This window comes from Delphinapterus leucas, chromosome 1, assembly GCF_059928025.1.
Source record: "Delphinapterus leucas isolate spDelLeu-1000000601 "Yukka" chromosome 1, BTC_Dleu_Yukka2, whole genome shotgun sequence".
In the NCBI taxonomy this organism is placed as follows: Eukaryota; Metazoa; Chordata; class Mammalia; order Artiodactyla; family Monodontidae; genus Delphinapterus; species Delphinapterus leucas.
In genome coordinates this window covers 69,010,356-69,030,880 of record NC_143129.1, presented here as the reverse complement: position 1 = coordinate 69,030,880, position 20,525 = coordinate 69,010,356, and the positions used below count along the sequence as shown (strand labels likewise).

The following is a 20,525-nucleotide window of genomic DNA, read 5'->3' as shown; positions in this document are numbered from 1 at the left end:
CCGGCGGCTCCGTGTGTGTCCTGGTGACAGGGCTGTGAAAGTGATTTATTAGACAGGTCCCTGTTTAGCACACAGAAGGGGCGCCTGGGTGCAGGGAGTTGCGCACATATGTGAGCACGGAGGACTTCACGGGAGTGTTATTACACTAGAGGGCAGAGAGATTCCAAAGCACGCAGGGGCTTCTAAGTTTTCCCCCAGTACAGCATGTCCAGGCGGGATGCCCCTCTGGGCGACGGTCGAGGTAAATGCTTCACACACTTGCTCTCTTGAACCTGTGCCAACACTACCAGGTGGCTTCTTTTACCACCATCCCATTTTGCAAAGGAGGAAACTGAGACTCAGAAAGATTAAGAGATACCTGGGATCACGTGGCTGGTAAGCCGTGGAGCCAGGATTCACACCCAAGCAGTTGCCTCCATGGCCCATATTTAAGCACTCGGCCCTCCAGAGACAGAAGGAAAGTACCTTTTCTTGAGCTCCTACTATGCTTCAGGCACCATGCTAGGTTCTTTATCAACTCATTTGGTTTTCGTAACTGTCTTTGTGAAGGAGGCAAAACCCTGACTTAGAAATTCAGCAACTTAGATTGAGAGAAGTTAGGTAACCTGTGTACATTTCTTCCAGCTAGTAAGTGCAGAGCTGAGGTTTACCCCAAGAGAGACGCCACACCCTTTCTCCTAAACTGGGTGCCTCCTACATGACGGTATTGTGTTTTCAATTTTAAAAAGTTACACTACAGCTGACCCTCGGCATCCAAGGGTTCTGCATCCGCAGATTCAACCAATGGCGGATTGAAAATATTGGGAAAAAGAATTCCAGAAAGTTCCAAAAAGCAAAACTTGAATTTGCCATATGTCCTGGCAACTATTTACATAGCATTTACATTGTATTTACAACCATGTACATAACATTTATATTGGCTTAGGTATTATAAGTAACCTGGGGATGATTTAAAGTATATGGGAGGATGTGTGTAGGTTATATGCAAATACTATGCCATTTTATATAATGGACTTGGGTATTCCCGGATTTTGGTATACTCTGGGGGTCCTGGAACGAATCCCCCATGAATACTGAGGGACAGCTGTATTATTATTATTTTTTTTTTGCGGTACGCGAGCCTCTTACTGTTGTGGCCTCTCCCATTGCGGAGCACAGGCTCCGGACGCGCAGGCTCAGTGGCCATGGCTCACGGGCCCAGCCGCTCCGCGGCATGTGGGATCTTCCCGGACTGGGGCACGAACCCGTGTCCCCTGCATCGGCAGGCGGACTCTCAACCACTGCGCCACCAGGGGAGCCCACAACTGTATTTTTGACACCGTCTGCCCCAATCTGTTTTGTTTGTTGGTTGTTTAATTAATTCCTTTAGCACGTAATTCTTGAAGTCCTTTTGTGTCCAAGGCAATATGAGGGAGGGGACACAAAGCTGGCTGTGACCTGGCTCCTGGTGGGTTTGATGACCTTGATGCAAGGAGGAAGGTGAGGAGTGCCGCTCAACCAGAGAACATTCTGGGGGTGCTGGGATGGCAGAGGGCACTTGTTCTGAGTATTTTGAATGGGATTGTTTTACTGATTTCCTTTTCAGATAGTCATTATCAGTGTACTGAAATGCAACTGATTTCAGGAAGCGCTGTGTCTGCTGCTGTTTCCTTCCGCACCCCAGGGGCGGTGGCTCGGGAGTCAGCCTTCCCCAACATGAAGTCCAGGCTTGGATGCTTTGAGCCAATTCTGCTCAAGCTGTTGGTCACCTCCATCAAACACTCAGGGGACTGCCTTTTGCCCCTGGATGGATCATCTCTGCTCTGATGATTCTGGCATCAGCCTGAGAGCCAGCAGGGGAGCTGGCTTTCAACAGAGGCCTCTGGAACCTCATGCTTTTTAGATGTTCAGTTGAAATCAGGAGGTTTATGACTCTTCCTTTATTCAGAAGCCCATCAAAGCCAATGTGGGAGCTGCCGTGGATTCAGCATCACACCAGCATGGCGCTTCAGCCCCACCACGTTCCACTCTGTCCTCACTCTCTTTCCAAGGGAATTTTCTTTCTTCTGCAGACCCTGCCTGGGTGGGGCAGAAAAAGCACTGGGAGGCAGAAGATCCAGGACCACTTTCCTGACTGTCACTCAGCCACATGACTCGCATGAGTTACACTAGGACTCTCTTAGGCCTCAGTTGTCTGAGCTGTACAATGGAGATCATAATGCCCCCTTACGGATTCACCATGTGGGTTACATGAGAAGTAAGTGCAATGTTAGGTTTTATGCCCATTACAACTTCCAGGCTTCACCGAGTAACTTCCAGCTACGGCCAAGCCATTTCTGCCCTGTGATGCTATGTGAAGGGCTTCTTGATCAATCTAGCCCACCTGGCTTTCGGAGGGCTGTGTGACTTCTTCCCAGGAGTAGGGGCAGAGGAGGCAGAAGCTGGATTAATCTGGGGTTTGGGTTTTGCTGGGTTGATGGCCTCTCCACTCTACGACTCTTCGGAGGCTTCCTATCGCAGGTAGACTAAAACCTGGAGCCCTAACTTGCTCCACACGGCCCACTTAATCTGGCCTCTGACTCGTTCTCCAGCTTCATCTCACACTACGCTCCCTGTGCTCTCAGGGCTCTATCCCCACCAGCTTCCCTTATAGTCCTGAAACATGCCTGCCTCAGGGGCTTGGCAGACAGGTGCTGTTGGGAAAGCACTTTTCCCACTGTTTGCACGGGTAACTCTGAATAATCCTTAGCTCTCAGTGCGAGTATTACTTCCTCTGGGACCTTCTCTACTCTGCACACACCCTCCCCCAACGCTGAACTAAACTTGGTCTCTCTTATCGAACCCTGTTCTTTTTCTGATTCATAGAACATATCACTGTTTGCAGTTACATATGTGAGTGTGTTTATGGTTTAACATCTGTCTCTTCATGCGGACTGGGACAGCTCAACTCTGATCACTGTTACAGACCCGGCACCTGCCACAGTCTGCCACACGGTGGTATTTCATGAACGTGTGGAAGGGTGAATGTCTGCAGAAGAGGCAAGAGGATGGAGGGTGTCGGAAAAAGAGTGATGGTGGTGACGTGCCTGAGAGGTAAGGAGGCAGGGAGAAGGCAGAGGGCTCTGTGAGACGGAAGATGAATCCAGTGGAAGGCCTGAGGGTGACTGTTTCAATTTAAGATTTCACAGGAGTAGCCTTGAAGGATGGTCTGTTTTGAGGCTCCCAGAAAGGGTACATGCTGCCTCCCGATGGGGTTTTGTGCAGTCGGGGCATCCAGGGGGCCCCGGGAGCTGGGAAATGGATCGGGAAGTAGGAGAGGGCTCCACGGATGGGCCCATGTTGCCGTGACCCTGTGGTATGGGGAAGCCCTGCCCTGCAGGTGTCTGAGGGAGTTGGGACTTCACTTGTAGCCCTTGGACTCAGCAGGAGGGAACTCTCTTTGGGAGGCAGGGGCTCTGTGAATACAACTGCAGTGGGGGTTAATAGCAGCTTTCCCTCGTGGTCTGGAGCCCTGTGGCCAAAAACGCTGCATGGACTCTGTGAGACTCAGCTTACACCTTCCCTGGGCCACACTGGGTCTCTTAGTCCTCTGGAAGCAATGAAAAAGCTGAACAGCAGAGGCAGGGGTGGAAAGCTAAACAGGAAGCTGGTAATAGCCTCTTGCAGATGTAGCTCTTTTATAATAGAAAGGTTCATACCAAGGTCAGATACACAATACTCCTCCTGTCCCGCCCAGGCCTACAATTCTTCTTCCCAGTGTTCACTTCCTGACCCTTTGCTCTCATGTGGGTTGAAAGATGTCAACATGAAAACTGGGAAACGGGAAGCCGTGTCTTGTATGTGTCACTTTTTGGGGCTCTTGAGCACACAGTCATGGGGGTAACTCTTTGTTTTCCACCTGCTCATTCCCCAGCCCAGCCCCTGGATGGACAGGCAGACCAATGCCCCAGCCACTGAAACTGACCCTTGTGCAACAGGAAGACTGGGCTGGAAAAGCAAAAGTCATCAGGAGAGGTAGGCGCCGTGAGCTGAAGGAGGAGGCCACTTGGATGACAACAACAGGGTACGAGCCATCCAAGATCAGAGGTTAAGTCCATCCTTCTATGGCTAAGACTAGACCCACCGAAGGGAATGCTGTCCCAGTCAAAATCGGTAATAAAGAAAAACCACCCCATGGTGACAGATGGTAAGTAGACTTATCATGGTGGTCATTTTGTAATGCATAAAAATATTGAATCACTATGTTGTACACCTGGAACTAACATAGGGTTGTAGGTCAACTATACTTCGATTAAAAAACAATCATGATGGGCTTCCCTGGTGGCGCAGTGGTTGAGAGTCCGCCTGCCGATGCAGGGGACACGGGTTCGTGACCCAGTCCGGGAAGATCCCACATGCCGCAGAGCGGCTGGGCCCATGAGCCATGGCCGCTGAGCCTGCGCGTACGGAGCCTGTGCTCCGCAACGGAAGAGGCCACAACAGTGAGAGGCCCGCGTACCGCAAAAAAAAAAAAAAAAAAAAAATCATGATGAAATGGATGTGGAGGCAGGGAAGTGTGCCATGTTCCCCTTAGCAGCATCCTGCTCTCAAACATAATCAGATAAATTGTGGGAAGAAGTTACGTTGAAGTCTCACCCAACTACAGTGTCTGTATTCCAGACCCCAGGTCTAGCTCAAATGCCATTAGACAGGACAGAAATCATCTAAAGCGTATACTGAAATATGATGTTATCTCTGAGAGTGGCATTGTGGGTGATTTTATTTTCTGCCTTATACTCTTATGTATGAATTACTTATGTAATAGAAAATGGTATTAAAAAAAGAAAAAAGAAAAACCACCCCAGAGATATGGCTCATTTTAAATCAGTTCCCTGATTTCTTGAACCCTTACCATGTGCCTGGCTCTGTCCTGGGTGCAGAGGACATCAAGACTCATAAAACAGAGTCCCTGCTCTCAGGGAATGTTGACATTATTTGGGGAGGACTTAGAGGCAGATTACTTCAGTACAATGTGGGATATTTGGGTACAGAGACATGTCATCATGAGGGCAGCAGTGCTTTTGCTGGGAGAGGATGGTGGTGGTAATAACGACTGCCAGCGCTGATGGAGTTGCCTGCTCTGTGCGGGCATCATTCACGGCCCTTCACATGCATTAGCTGATTGACCCTCACAGCCACTTGGTGAGGCTGGAACTAGCCTTGTCCCCATTTTACAGGGGAGGAACTGAGGTTTGGGGAGGTAAAGAAACTAGACTAGGGTAACGCAGGATTTTTTTTTTTTTTTTTTTTTGCGGTACGCGGGCCTCTCACTGTCGTGGCCTCTCCCGTTACGGAGCACAGGTTCCGGACGCGCCGGCTCAGCGGCCATGGCTCACGGGCCCAGCCGCTCCGCGGCATGTGGGATCTTCCCGGACCGGGGCACAAACCCTCATCTCCTGCATCGGCAGGCGGACTCTCAACCACTGCTCCACCAGGGAAGCCCTGGTAACGCAGGATTTGAATGCAGGCCAGCTGGCTCCTGAGCAGAATCTGGATAAAGAATGAATAGCAGAAGAGGAAGCAGCACGAGCAAAGGCCTTAACGAGTGGTGTGGGCAGAAGGGGTAGAAGAAGCAATTTCTGAATCACCTGAACATAATGTTGGGCTAAGAGTGAGGGAGGACGAGGCTGAAGGGGAGGTGGTGGCCTTGACAACTGCCCCAGGGCTGTCTGGTCAGGTTGGTGCAAGGAGGTAGGGTCTCAAGAGTGATTCCTTGTGGGTCCTGCCACCTCCTGCTGCTATGGAGATGCTCCACAATATTCGGTGACTGAATGAATGGGAAAACAACCACAGCCAAATACGGGCTTAATATTCTGCTTTTCACAATATACTCCTCTTCTAAATGATCTCGTTTAATCTTCATGCTAATCCTGGGTGAAACAGACAGTATGTCCTCCATTTTATAGACAAGGAAACCAAAGCTCGGAAAGGCTAACTGATTTTTCTCAAGGTCCAGCAGTTAGTAAGCGATGGAGACAGGTCTTGAGCCTATAGCCACATTCTGTATGTTTCCTACCACATGCCCCACTGCCGTCACTGAGGCAAGATGGCCTGAGAACCTGGAAACTCAGTGGTTGACACAGTTGAGCTATCATTTCTCTGAAATACAGAACGGGTGGGAGGTTTGGGTATGAAGAACCCATTTTTCTGAAGAATTTTCCAGAACTTGACTCTCAGGAAGAAGATCTGTCCAAACTGTTTATAATACACTTAGTAAACATGAACAAGAAACAATTAGCTAATGAGCTACCACCAATGTTAGTCATCTGTGCCAAAGGAGGCAAGCACTGATGAGGGAGATAAAAAGCCATGGGAAACTGTCTTTTGGATGGTGGGACCCAGGCCCTGCTCCCCAGCAAGGGGTCCCGGGCTGGCCTGCCTTCTGCATAGCCTGAATTCCAAACCTGCCTGGTGTTCCTGACCCTACCCACGCTGGGGGCTTGTTTAAAGGGACCCCTCCAGGTGATCAGTGGTCTCAAACCCCCCCCCCCCCCCGCCCACCTCCTGCCCCCAGTTAGTCTTGCTCGGTTTCTTCTCTTCCACAGACCTTTTGCCTTGGATTCACTTCTGGTTCTCTGCCTAATCTCTGCCCATTAGTCTTCATGCTTCAAACTTCCTTAGCCTGTTCTTGTCATCCAGGATGCAGACCTGGCTTCTCCTTTATTCCATACTCCTCAGTTACAAGCCAGCCTTGCCCACCCAGAACTCCAGTCCTGACCCTTGAGAGCCCTAGGTGTGAGCCCCACAAAGTGAATTCTGTGTACATGGCACACTTTTTATCTTAGGTCCAACCACCCCAAATATAATCTCTTAAATTTGGTGACATCTGCGCAGTTCTTTTTGTGTGGTACGGTAAAAGAGGCTCTCAGAAATGTTATTCTAATCTACATTTTTGATGAATGAAGTAATAAGGAACTTGTTTAATCCTCCCAACAATGTCCATTTTACAGAGGAGCACACTGGGTCTCAGAGACCTTCTAACTTGCCCCTAAGTGGTCAGGCCAGAGTTAAACCTGGGCCTACCTGAGCCCCAAACCTACACTCTTTCAAATCCACTTGGAACTTCAGCAGTAGTCAAGGATATGTAAAGAAACAAATAGATGGGGGCAGCTACTCCTTAAAGGAGCCTCGCAGAGAAGCATTTTGGAACAGAAAAATCTTTATGTAGCATAAATAAGCACCCATTAGTTTTCTGGTTTTATAAGTTTCTCTAAATATATATATACATATATATATATGTGTGTGTGTATATCTATCTATATCTATATCTATCTCTCTCTATATATATCTCCAGTTCCTTAAAGTGGGGCATGTCAGTTTGTGAGAAATAACCCAGCAAAGTGGCCAAGTTGTGTCTCAAGTCTAGTTGTGAATGGTGGTCGTGAACAGCAGGAAAAATAGGCAGCTGACAGTAAATTCTAATTTTCAAGCAGCTACTCTAAGTCCCTGCCCTTCCCACTACTTTTACCAAGGAAAAAAGGGGTCTTATAGAGACCTGTGATTGCCAAGGGGGAGGGGGTTGGGGGAGGGATGGATTGGGACTTTGGGGTTAACAGATGCAAACTATTGTATATAGAATGGATAAACAACAAGGTCCTACTGTATAGCACAGGGACCTATATTCAGTATCCTGTGATAAACCATAATGGAAGAGAATACGAAAAAGAATGTATGTGTGTGTGTGTGTGTATATATATATATATATATGTATCTATAACTGAATCACTTTGCAGAAATTAGCACAACATTGTAAATCAACTATACTTCAATGAAATAGATTTTTTAAAAAAAATGGAGTCTTGCGGGGGCATTTGTTACCTTTTATTTCCTTTTCCCCTGGGCCAAAAGCAGAAGGAAATAGGCTGAAATGTCACTCCCTGCCAGGTTCTATGGGACCCAGAGTTCACAGAACCCCTGTGAAAGCAGGGTGCTTGCCTTCTTCGTCATCAAGTATCTTTCGGGGCCCTTCCCACATGTAAAGGCTCTAAGAGATTGAACCTGTGCTGCACGAACGGACGACAAACTCATGAGAGAAATGTGTGTCAAAGAGCAATTCTCTGCAGAGTAAAAGGATCCTGATCAGCAGAGGCTTCTCAAGGGCCTGGCAATGGCAGGCAGGCGGGTCACATGGAAAGGGCTCTTTATTATTTTTTTAAAGAAAGTGAGAAAATGAGCAGATATCGATTAGGCACTGAAGGTAAGGCAGGCACTGATTTTCAGGAAAGACTTGATACCTCCTGATTGGCTCGGGTGATATAAGGACAGGGCTGCTAGGAAGGGACTGCATATCTTGGGATCAATGACTGTGCACAGGGGAGAGGTGCGGATGTGGGGAAGAGGGAGGGGGGGCACACAGGGAGTGTGAATGAGTGAGTGAGTGTGTGTGTGTGTGTGTGTGTTCTGGATTCCATGCTTTATAGAGCCAGAGGTCCAGCACAGGGAAGGGAAGCGGGAGGTTGGGATGCAGGGATGATCTCAAACAGCAAGTGCTGAATGCAGCCCCAGAGCAGAAGTCATCTGAGGGGGAATGCGCCTAGGGGAGTGTCCATACCCACAGCCAAAAGAAAAATGGTGGTAACCGAAGAGCACACAGAGATGGTGGGAATGAAAGTCTCGGTCCCGATGGAGCGGGAGGCTGCAGCCAGGAGGGGGGGCACAGAAGTGGAAGGCTGTCACTCCACTATGGAAGGAGGAAGTATCCTGTGCTCCCTGTGAAATCAGTCTCCAAGCCGCTCTCCCCGGAGGTGTGTGTGCTACGCTGACGTCTGCTCTCTGCCAGAGTGCTGCAGTGGGCATTCTGCAATCAAGGTGGACCCAGCGCTGCCCTTGGCCATGCTGCATCAGGACTGCAATGAGTCTGGATTCCTGCTGTCATGTTCTGTCACAGCAGATTTCCCTCTGCCTCAAACAGTGTGTACTTAGAAGGCTGACAGTGCAAGACAGTCCTATAGATGCAGGGACAGAATGCGCCCGAATTCTTTTGCAGTGAACATTCTCGCCCCGTATGGATGCTGCCATGAATCAAAATGGTCACATATTCTGGAAGGAGCCCTGGGAGGAGCAGAGGATGGTTGGGGCTAACTGAGGCTGAGACGTGCAGGGGAAGAACAAGATGGGGCTTCTGTTGTAGTGACAGCGATACAAGAGTAGTACTAGTTACTGTGGTTTATGCACCTATGACATGCCAGACAGGATAGAGCGTTTTATATACATTTCTCCCCTTAATCCTTAGTACCATGCTTCTGCACAGTGGATATTATTAGACCCATTTAATATATAAGAACACAAGTTCAGGGAGCTGAAGCAGCTTGTTCAAGGTAGGGAGTCAGAGGTGGCTCAGCTGGCAGGCTGCTCTGACACTTAAGCTGCTCCTGTGTCTCCGCATTAGGCAGGGGGAGCTCTGTCCCCGGGCCCCTGCAGGAGCAGGGTTGCGGGCACACGTGCGGGCTCAGGAGGCCGGGCCTCAGGTGGCTGCGTTTTCCCACTGCCCAAGGGCTTGCCAGGCCCTGTGGTGGCAGCTTCCCACCCCTCCCCTTCCCTTCCTTTGAGCACGGAAAACTCAGCCCACAGGCCCCTCCCGTTCCCCAGTTCCACTGTGGTGGCAGGCCAGGCCCAGAAGGACTTGGGCAGAGGAGTGCACAGGCATCATAGGTGAGACCAGGGGTGTGGGGAGCAATCTGGGCAGGTCAAAAAGAAGGCAGAGGGGCAGGTAGAGGCAGCGGTCAAGGTGGCCAGTGGGCCAGGATCCGGGGCAGGCAGGCAGGAGAGCTCACGGAGATGGGGTGTTCAGAAGACACGGAGGCAGTCCTGGTGCCGGCCCGAGGTTCGGGCACATCTGGGGGCGTGGGCACACAGCTTCACAGCTTCTCGATTCTGCGGCGTGGGCTGTCAGGTGCCACCGGGGAGGGGAGGTTAGGGCCTACCCTGGAAGGAAGGCCGCTTTCAATAGGAGCAGTACAGCCAGAGCCTCTGGGCACAGACTGCCATGCACTGCCCTGGCAGAGAATCCTCACTCCCTGTCTCTGCCCCAGAACTCTTGCACCCCAGGGACCCCTAGGCCTCCTCAGTCATCCCTCTCTTCACCCCTGCCAAGAAAGGGGCTGGGGGAAATAGGCAGGGCACTGCCCGAGTGATAGATACAGTGAGTGAGGCTCAGAGCCTCCCCCGCCACCTCCCAAAAGGTCTCTGGGGCTGGAGCAGGGGATGGAATCAGGAACTCTTGTGGGTGGAGACACTCCGCCGGCAGACAGGAGTAAGGTGCCGACTCCCGAGGACTGGTGACGGGGTCAGAATAAACACGGAGATAATCAGATCCTAAGTGCAGCAAGCTGCAGACAGCAAGGTAATTCCCCATGTGGCGATGGCAACACCTAAAAATACTGAACTGTGGTTCTCACAGGAATGCTTAATGGCCCACATTCAATCTAGAGCGGCTTCTGGATTATGGGTTAGGGTAAATAAAGATCATCTAAGTGACATAACCATAGGTTTTTAGCTTAAAATGACATCTGGTACCAACAGAGTGTCTGTCTCTAAGAAACTCAGTCATCCCAGGAGCCTCTCTGCTGCTCTCAGCAAGTTTTCATCCTGACTTGTTCTGACTGGTGGGAAGAACACAAGTTTGGACCTCCAGCTCCCCTTTGGGCCCCTGTCGTTCGTTAGCCAGGAGCCACTGCTGAGAACGGGCCGTCACCGGCCAGCATGTGGGCTGCGGCTCTGGCAAGGACGGTGAGCCGGGTCTGCTTCCACCCGTGGGCTGGAAGCTCACCCTGCTGGCCAGCCCAAAGAGCCCCCCACGCACATCACTATACCCCCGTCTCTTCTCCAAGAGAAACAGCTTTAAGCACACAACTTCCTGGAGGCTGGTCAGTGGCAGCATTTTCTTTGGAAGGAAGCAAAACTCAGGATCTAATTCCTGGTTGTATAATGTCCTGGCCATGTGACCTAGGGCGGGTTCCCTCGCTGCTTTATGCCTCAGTTTCATCATCCAAGATGGGGACTAAGGAGAGGAATGTCTCTGACTGCCCTGAAGTCATCAGAGAGGTCTGTTTCAATGCTCTCATCTTCTCTTCACCCAGCTGGCCTTCCTGCCCTGAACACCCGTCATGGCAGGTCTGCCTGCATCCCGCCGCACCCTGACCTTTGCCTCTGGAAGCCAGCCTAGTTGCCAGGGAAACCAGGCTGGAGTCCTAGGATCAAGCGATGATGAAGAGCTGTGTTCAAAAGGAAAAGAACAGGATTTATCACTGGCCCTGATCCTGGGTATCATGAAACCCTGACTTCACATCCTCTCTCGGCACAGGTGGGCACCTTTGAAGAGTCAGGCAGTAAGAGACTGCAACTGCTCTCTCGCTTCCGCTGTTTCGGATGTTGTTATTCATGATCTTTTCTTCCTCTGGCTGAGGCCAAGGCAAGTGGTGAGCAATCCTGGCTTTTCCTCCCGTGAGCTGCTCCCCAAAGCCCAGCTAATAGTTGACTTCCCTGCTTCTTTCTTGCTTGCCGGTCATTGATGCCATGAGAACATGTCATGTGCATGCTGGCTGCTGGCTAATCCTCGGCTTTGGGAGAGTAGAGTTTGTGGCCCTCGACTATGAAAGACTCAGCTTCTGCTATCTCATCAGGCAGAGCTCCGGGAAGCTGAGCACATCTGGACCTGTGAGGAGTGAGACAGAAGATATAATGGGATGACATGGCTTAGGACAGACACAAGCTCTGAGCCTCCAGCTTCTCTGCACGTAATACTGAGAATTAATAAGTTACAAGTGTGAGCATGGGCTGGCACTGTACCATCAAGCTTTGGGAGGTCCTATGCCCTGTAAATGTTGACAGGAATGACCGAGAAACCTGAAAGGTCCCTGCTGAGCACAAATGAAGGACGCCACAGTTGTGGAAAACCAAGTGACCAGTATGAACTGTCTTTGATGACCAGAGCTGGAGGGTGGAAAGCATTAGGCCTCTGTGTGAAGACGCCTGATGGGACCACTGTAGATAGGGGTCTCCTGACCACCCCACAAATGCTGGCCTGACCCCGACCCTTCTCTTTCATGTGTTCCCTGGATCAAGCAACTATGGAATTTAGGTGGCTGAGATCCGTCCAAGGAACACATTTTTCAGTGCATCTGCTCTTTTCTGCATCAAGGAGACCCCAAATGTATGGCTTGTTAAAAATAGGTACTGTCTCCAGGACTCATGGGCAGGAATAGGAAGGATAAGGTTATACTGGCTTTCACGTTTGTTCTCTGCACCCCAATGAATGGGCCTGTACTTTCAGAGCTTGGTTGTCAAGTCAAGACGCCTAATATGATGATTGCACCAATGCAGAGAGAAAGCTAGAAGTCTCAGACGAGTCCAGGACAACTTGTAACACAGGCTAGAACAGCTGTCATCCGGCAAGGACACACTGACCATGGTTCACGTACAGCGTCTGTGCTGCACCTACAGTCTGTTCTGGAAACGTAATTAGTCTCTTACTTTAGTTACAGATAACTGGGAATTACCACTTCCTTTTGGCCACCTGAAGTGGGAGAAAAGTCAAATCCACAAGGTCCCAAAATATGTCTTTATAACAGAAAATTGTCAAGTGGTTACTAGACCAGGATGTCTTCCACACAGGGCTTTTGAGGGGATCCAACGAGTGCAAGCCATCAAAGTTCGAAGCACTTAATAAGTACTTGGCAAATGTTCAATGTTATCTAATTTTCTGTAATATTTAAAATATAACCAGCCAGAAACTAGGGCTCCTGGCTTCCCAGAGGCTAGTTCATTACCTGCGGCTTTCCATTCTTTATTGCTCTCTGGCTGAGTTTCCATCCAGGTCATAGTGATTTTGCCTAAGATAATATAAATTGAGTTCAGTAAGTTGCATGATCCGGGTTCTCAAAGACTTGATTAGCAACAAGAGACATTACTCAGTGCCATAGCCTTCCCTGGCTATAATTCTGCAATCTCGTCTCCAGAAGCAGCCAGGTCTCTCTGGCATATTGCTGTTTCTGTCTAAATTCTTGGGGTGTATCTCCCCACTGGCTCTGTCTGCAGCTCTCTTTCAGCTTAGTCATTCCCTCTTCAGAACGGATTTACTAGGGATTAGCTTTACTTATTCATTTATCACATTTCTATTATAATCATACTCACGACCCCAGTCCCTGGATAGACACAAAACAGAGACAAAGGTCGAGAGAAAATATAGGTCCAAGCCCAAAGTCGGCTTCTATGGAGTCCAGCCTAGTTCTTTTCTTCCAATCTTCACCTCGCTTCACCCAATTTATTTGTTTCTTTTCCATTATGGTTTATTACAGGATATTGAATATAGTTCCTTGTGCTATATAGTAGGACCTTGTTGTTTATCCATCCTATATATAATAGTTTGCATCTGCTAATCCCAGACTCCTGAGCCATTTCTCCCCCACCCCCCTCCCCCTTGGCAACCACAAGTCTGTTCTCTGTGTCTGTTCACTTCACCCAATTTATAAAAAAGCACTAATCAGGTTCTTAGGTCAACAGTCTGAATTACCTTGGAGAGAAACCTCTGGCGTCTGAAAGGGTACTTTCCCTTAGAGTCATCCTCCAAACGCTGCCAGACCGAGCTCTGGGCCCTCAGCCCTCATGGCACTGCCTCAGATAAGATACCTGAGGAAAGGCCTTGAGGGAGACGTTAATTCACGGATTTCCCTGATGGAGAGCAGAGTACACACTGATGTCCCACTCTGGTCATTCCTTTCTGCAGACGCCCCACTATTCAAGGAGAAGCTGGGTGCTCTGTTACTCCAAGAGGCAGGTGTTGTCTCAGCTCCTGCCCTCAAACCAAGGAGGATGGGGGTCTGACAACAAGGCCCTGGACCACCTACAATTCTGGGAGTACTTCCTACATGCCAGGCCCCATGCTAAGTACTCTATACATTCACCTCTTTTCATCTGTGCAACAATTCTATGAAGCACATACTAGGTGACCCCTATTTTACAGATGTGCAAACTGAGGCCCAGAGAGGTTATGTAATTCAGCCAAAGTCACTAACAGGTGCCAGAGCTGGGCTATGAACCCATTAGACTCTGTATTCTTGGGAAACCCACTTAAAATACATTGTTAAATTGGCTAAATTAGAGAGATGAGAGGTTAGAAACAAATCTGTTTTCTAATTAAAAAATAAAACCACGGAAACTTCCTATCATGAATCAGGCTTGGCTGTGCCCCATCTGATGGTCATTCAGCCTGAAGATGATCACTGGCCCCCCAGACTCCGCACGCCCTGTCCTGGCCCAGGTGGGGGGCTGGATGTGTGTGTGGGGCGGGGGGCAGCAGATGAGAAAGCTGACTCTCATGACGGCCCTCTGGACCAGGTAGCTGTCCTCAGCCAGGATTCCCCTCCTGCGGGCTCCGGACTCACAGCCTGTCCCCATCAGGGTCCTGCCCCCTACAGGTTTCCTCGGAAACAATGTGGTTTAGTGAAAAGAGACTCTTTGCAAGGGGAAAAAGCTGGATTTGAAATTCCATCTCTCTTATTTGTAGCTGCATGTTCAGACGACTTTACCACTCCAGCTTCGGTTTCCTCAGCTGTGAAGCAGAGCTAATCACTCCAACAACGTTATAAAGATTAAATTAAATGTGTGGTGAGAGAACACAGGGAAAGCTTTATAAACATTAGTAATGAAATATATAACAAAGTTCATTTTCATCAGGGTGTGAATGACCATTAGGAGTTTTGCATTTTAAAGAATACTTGCATTTTAAAAGAGGAATCTGATAAAACAAATGACGCTCAAAGCAGTGGGTTGTTGATATGACATCAGAAATCCAGGAATCCCACTTACTTCCTCTGGCAGGCCTGGAGGACTGGAATCGTGCTGTCCCTCCCTTCAAAGAGGCTCTGGCCCTGCTGTGTTGTTCTAGCTGGCATTCACACTTGAGTGTGTTTCCTTGAACAGCCCTGCACAGAAACGAATTGGTGCTTCCTGGTACACATGGGTTGCTGAAGGGAGGGTAAGGAGGTGGGGTCTGCATGCAGATGGGAGCAGCTGTGAGATCTCAGCTCTGCCCTGTAGGATGGGGAGGTTGGGGGAAGATGCCACTTCTGGCAGGAGCGGTGTCAGGATCCGAACGCATGAACCATTAAGGTCAAACACAGGGCAAAAGGAGGCAGCCCAGCAGAACCAGTAACACCACCCACCATGCTGGGATCCACCACCCTGCAGGTACTAGTTGGCATGCAAATTCTTTACATAACAAGACGCCATTTATGCTCTTAATATTCAGCCAAAGGCCCCCTCTGTGCACACGCTATGTCAGGCACTGCTGGGGGATACAATGTATGACGATAAAAAGACATTTTTATCGCACATTAGGATTTCTGAGGTGCTCACACATGCACTATCTAACTGAACGCTTGAAACGAACTGTGCAGAACATAGTCTAATGCCCATTTTGAGGTCAGGAAACTGAGGCTCAGGGAGGGTGTCCTGGGTCACAGTAAATGGCAGAGCTCAGGCCACAGGCCATTGGTTCACGCATTCATTCATTCAGTCACAGAGTGGCCAGGAGTTTTCCGAATTGATTTTGGCGTAGATCTGTAATCTTTCAGAAAAGACTGGCTGCTGAGGCCAGAGGATCCAGGAGCTTGTGAGAGGCAGGTACGCCTGTTTGGTTGATGTGGTCTCCCCAGGACAGTGGGTGCTCTCTTGGACACAGAGGGGGGAGTAACAGGTAGAAACTGTGCCTTCAAACTGTGCCTCTCTTTTGCTCAGCTCCTACGAGTCCAGAGACGGATCACATTGGGGAAAGAGGCGGCCCAGCATCCACCAATCACACAGGCGGTCAGCTGCCACTTTACACCTGGTTTCATCTCCACGACATCCCTGGGAGGTGTTACAACCCCACTTTACAAACGAGAAAAGCAGGAGAGGGATAGGAGGCAGAGGGCTGCTGCTCTGAGGTCGCCAGGAACGCTGACCGCTACAGGGCTGTCCACCATCTTGCACGTCCTTCCCTTCCTTCCATCCTCCTGCTGTCATGGCTCTAGTTTACCCAGACCCTGATTTTCTGTCTCTTGCACTACTGCAATAATTCCATTTGACATTCATTTAAAAAAATGTATATATTTAGTGTCAATGCTGGCCACTGGGATAGAATGATGTGCATAAGTTAGTGCCTGCCATTCTAGTGAGGGACACGACAAGAGAACAGGCAACCCTAAAAGAGGATGAGTGCTGCAGCAGGGAGAAGTCCAGGTGCAACCTGAGTGTGTGGCAGATGCACCCAGTCCAGCTGGGGGAGGTGGGGGGAGGTGGTGCTCATGGTCAAGGGAGGTTGGGGACCTCCATGATGAATCCAAGTCAACCGTCTTCCTAAGAACCCCCTTTGAGAGTCCTTCTGAAAATGAAAACCTAAGCGAACCACTCCTCTTCTCGAAACCCTTCAGTGGTTCCCTATCATCCACAGAATGAAGGACAGGCTCCTTAGTGAGGCTCCCAAAGTTCTCCATGTTCTGACCTCATCTCCCACCATGTCCCAACGTGCCTACATGTTTGTCTCCTGCAGAATGGAAGCAACTTGAATGCAGGGCCTATGCTCAGTTTAGTTCTCTGTATCCACGGCCCAGAACAGGGCTGCTATATATTTAGGTGTGATGGACTTATTAAAAGAATGAATACATTCCTGAGGTCTGAGCCCTTGTCCCCAAGGAGAAGGCCAATTCTGCCTTCCCTTGGGTCTCCTGGTACGAATGGTCCAAGCCCCCTGCAATTTTGGTCACTGAGGGGAGAAGAGAAGTTTAATAAGGAATGGGGCATGTGACCCTTCTGGGATGGAGCTCTGCACCCCAATTTCCTGATCTCAGCCCTACAGCGAGTTCTTCCTAAGTCTTGACACAGAGGAGTCCTGGGTCAGTTTACACATCCCCCGAGTCAGAGTCCATGGAAATTCCTTTGGGTGACCTGTCCCTTCCCCCAGTTCTCTGCATCCCCTCCCTAGGAGCCGCAGCCCCTCACACAGTGCTCTGTACACATCAAGCATTTAGGGAGTTCTGTGTGAATACTGAACACTCTACTCTTGCCACCAGGATGCGGTTTATAACGGAGACAAATTCTCCTGTACTAATTTTCAGGGAGAAAAGAAATGCACTTCAAGCAAGAAAATTGGGCATCTGGGAACGTTTCCAGCCAGGAGATTTCCAGCAGGACTTGAAAAAATGTAGTCCACCCCGCACTGCAACAGGCTGCGGGTGGGGTGGTGGCCTTTATACTCCCCTTTCCCCAGCCCTGTGCTAGTCACCTCAGAGGTCACAGAAGGAGATGTGGAGCCTGCCCAGCACAGTATAACAATGTGGATTCCTTATTTCAAAAGAGACAACAGTGTAGCTTAGGTTCTCTGTTTTCCCCCCACCAAAACTCAGAAACCATAGCTGTGCTAGCCAATATCTTTGCAGAGTTAGACTGTGTCTGACCCACATCAACCTCAGGGCTCCCAACTCCCGGGGAGATAGTCTGATCGTGTACAAAACGCTCCCCTCAGCCTTCTCTAATTGTTAGCATAGAGCTGGAGGGTCTCACATATTTTTGGGGGGAGGGCAGAGTATGAGGAATGAGGGAATAGGAGGGGTATGTGATACCACTATGCTCTCCAGATGTGACAGGAAAGCAGCTGTTGGTGCCTTAACATGGAACAGCATGGTTTGTTCATTCATTCGATAAATGTTTGCCGAGTGGCAGGGACTGTTCTAAGCTCTTGGAGTCACAGTAGCAAACAAAACAAAGCTCCTGCCCTCAGGGAGCTTACGTGGTAGGAGAAAAGGACAACAAACAAACAAACAAACAGGATAGAGGTAATGAAGGATGGGGCTGCTTTTTAAGACAGAGATGCAGGGAAGGCCTCTTTGGGAATGTTGTCCCATTGTCATTTTAAGCAAATACCAGAATGAAGTGATGGAGGGAGCTGCTCGGATGCGTGGAGGGGAGGATTCCAGGCAGAGGGGCCGGCAAAGACCCTGGAGTGGGGAAGTACTTCTTGCATTTGAGGTCGGCTTGGGGAAGGTGGGTAGAGGTGAGGTCAAAGGGGCTGTGGACCCAGGGGTGATGCAGATCCTATGGGGCCTGGAAGCCATGTTGAACGGACTCTGGGTGTCTGCTGCGCACCTTCTATGTGCCAGACGTGTCCTAGGACGTGGGGATACTCCGATGAACAGTCATGACCCCCTGCTTTCATGCAGCTTATGATCTAGGGAAGGATGACGGACAAAGAGAGGGAGTCTAGGACCCCATGGTCAGTGCTAAGGGGGCACTTGGAGGAGCTGAGGGCTCAGGAAAGGCCTTCCAGAGGAGATGTCACCAAAGCTGGCAGGAAGAATTGTGAAATAAGCCAGAAGTCAGCTGTGTTATGGATCCAGGTTTGCTCACTTGCTATCTCAGTCAAGTCCCTTGATGTCTCTGAGCCTCGACTTCACTGTGCATAGAATGGGAACAATAACAATACCTGTTCTCTAAAGAGAAAACGGGGTCATAGGTGTGAAAGTGCTTTGAAAACTGTAAAGCCTCAGACAGATGTAAAACACTGCTATTAGCTCACTGCACTCTTTTCTCTTCCTACGTATTTTGTTACTCTGGGTTTGAGCGCACAGGCTCCCGGCCTCTCTCCTTCCCCCTGGAGCCAGCTGGAGCTGATGGCTCAGTCTGTGAAGATCTAAGCCAGGTTTCTCGGCCAGAGGCCTGGTTGCATCATGTGGACTCCATGCATACCGTGGCCACCAGTAGGGCTGCTGGAGCCACCCTCATGGCATCTGCTCCAGTGGTAACTGGAATTGCTCAAACACATGTGTAGACACCTGTTTGCTTCTGGGCTCTTTGTCTTCTCCAACCAGAACCAGAGATGGGACCCTGACCCTGCTCCCCAAGCCCCAGATGAGAGGCGGCCACCCTGCACTGCCGCTTTCCTGCATCCGAGAGGGGGACACTGTTGCCACATACAACAGGCTTGGCTCTGTCCAGAGCTGCATTTCTCTGTAGCAAGAGGCATTCAGCCAGGGAAAGAGAAGAGCATGCTCTCTCTATAAACAAGGTCCATCTGGGGAGTAAATTTCCATCTGCAGATTGGCAAAGTCATAGTTTAACACCAAACAATCCCCAACGAACTTAGAATGAAGTGCTTTCCACAAACCTTATTCCATGGTTAAGAAGCTCTTTTTCCTAAGTCGCTTCATGAAGAAGACAGTTTCCTTTCAATAATCCCAGGCTTTATGTATTTCATTTTCCAGGGTATTTTCTCCAATCAGAGTTGTCCTATGGAAAACTCACCCTCCTCAGCTGAAACACCCATTCTCGATTCCTAGGGGAACACTGGCTGGGTTCAGGTACTGGTTCTGTGACCCCGAGCACCCCTTGGGCCTCAAAAACTATCTGTAAAATGGGGGGATGAGAACAGATGACTCCAAGGTCTCAGGACCCTTTGTTTTTGGGGTTCTTCTTTTTTTTAGTTTTTTTTTAAAATAGACTTTATTTTTAGAGCAATTTTAGGTTCACAGCAAAATTAAGTGGGAGATAAGGAGATTTCCCATATACGCCCTGCCCCCACTCATACCTAGCCTCCCACATAATCAACATCCCCACCAGAGCGGTACGTTTGTTACAACGGATGAACCTACACTGACACATCATTATCACCCATAGTTTACATTAGAGTTCACCCTTGGTGTTGTATATTCTGTGAGTTTGGACAAGTGTATGACAAATGCATCACATGTAGGCACAATTGTAGTATGCAGAGTAGTTTCACTGCCCTAAAATTCCTCTGTGCTCCGCCTATTCATTCTTTCCCTCCTCTCCACTCCTGTTTTAAATTCTATGCTTAAAATATATGATTTCAACTACTGCTCTATGTTTAGAAACTCCTCCGCTCTGAGATTCAATACCAAGTTACCTGTGCTAGTTTGACTTGTTTTGTGTGTTTCCTTCTATAATTTTTCAGTATAAAGTGAAGATCTACATATTTAACAATAAGAATAGTTAATCAATCATCCTTCTTTAAACTCTCTTTCCCCCCAAATATATGTGACTCCCATTCATCACCAGCTAAATTGTAACTATGTAATAGTCTACTTCTGCGTTATATTCTGTGCCATTCATCTGTCCATTTATTTTTTTGTCAATTAAAACTACTTAATAAAAGTGTATCTCAGTATTTGATAGGGCAAGTCCCTCATTTTCAAAACATTCTTGACTATTTTCATTGACTTAATTATTCCACAGGAATTTTTAGATGTGTTTTTCAAGAAAAAATATCCCATTAATATGTAGTGGAATTAATTTCCATGATTTAAAAATTATGTTGCGTCACGAGTTACTTAAGGAGCATAACCTTGGTTCTCTGGTACGGCTACTCCTGGAAGACTAGTATGGCAACACTTCTAACTGGCAGCCTGGGAGGAACAGGAAACAGCTACATGGGATACAGCCAAGGATGGGGCCAGCCAGAGCTCACACAAGAAGAGACCTGACTCCCTTCAAGAAATAGCCAACCCATTTTCGCA

At 49.0% G+C, this 20,525-nt stretch overlaps 1 long non-coding RNA gene across 3 annotated transcripts; it reads left to right on the top strand.

The window, feature by feature from the left end:
- Positions 1-6: 6 nt before the first annotated feature.
- LOC149750529 (uncharacterized) lies at positions 7-20,168 on the top strand. 3 transcript variants are annotated; one of them, XR_016393257.1, is made up of 4 exons: positions 7-3,072; positions 3,893-4,165; positions 11,097-11,320; positions 11,640-20,168. It is a non-coding gene; the product is annotated as an uncharacterized LOC149750529 (long non-coding RNA). The 3 variants fall into 3 exon arrangements; XR_016393258.1 differs by lacking the exons at positions 11,097-11,320; positions 11,640-20,168 and having other exon boundaries at positions 7-2,236; positions 2,945-3,072; positions 3,893-4,817; XR_016393256.1 differs by lacking the exons at positions 11,097-11,320; positions 11,640-20,168 and having other exon boundaries at positions 3,893-4,817.
- The last annotated feature ends 357 nt before the right edge of the window (positions 20,169-20,525 follow it).